This window comes from Octopus bimaculoides, chromosome 5 (genome assembly GCF_046866305.1).
Source record: "Octopus bimaculoides isolate indiv1 chromosome 5, ASM4686630v1, whole genome shotgun sequence".
Lineage (NCBI taxonomy): Eukaryota > Metazoa > Mollusca > Cephalopoda > Octopoda > Octopodidae > Octopus > Octopus bimaculoides.
The window spans coordinates 47,645,748-47,646,290 of record NC_142932.1 but is presented as its reverse complement, the minus strand read 5'-3'; positions in this window follow the sequence as shown (position 1 = coordinate 47,646,290).

The following is a 543-nucleotide window of genomic DNA, read 5'->3' as shown; positions in this document are numbered from 1 at the left end:
TGGGCCGATGTAATCGACTTACAACCTTCTCCGAACTTGCTGGCCTCGTGTCAAAATTTAAAACCAATAATTAAATGAAATACAGATACCTGTTCATACAGGTATACATACATACATATATATGTGCATGCATACATGCATTCATCTATCCAAGCTTGATTTTTTGCCCTAATATTTACACGTTATTATTTGTAGCTTTATCTGATTCGAGTTTCACGTTCCGAGCATCTCTTTCTCCAGTGCTTTTTTTTTTTACAACTTACTCCAGCCATCACACCCTTTAATTATACCCACTGAAAAATCTCTAGTGTTTTGATCACCGAGTAAATCTATCATCTGACAAGATATGAAATATTCTGCCCCAAATCATGTCCGAACATCACACAGCCCTTTCGTCTCCCCTGCCTCTCCTTACCCTTGTCATCTAGCCTTCTCTGGCCCCTGTATTGCTAATTGTTCAGAATTTGTGGCAGTCCTAAATTTTAATTTCCTAGGTCAGGGGGGATCCTAACCACCAAGCCGCAGACCAGTACCGAGTCGAGG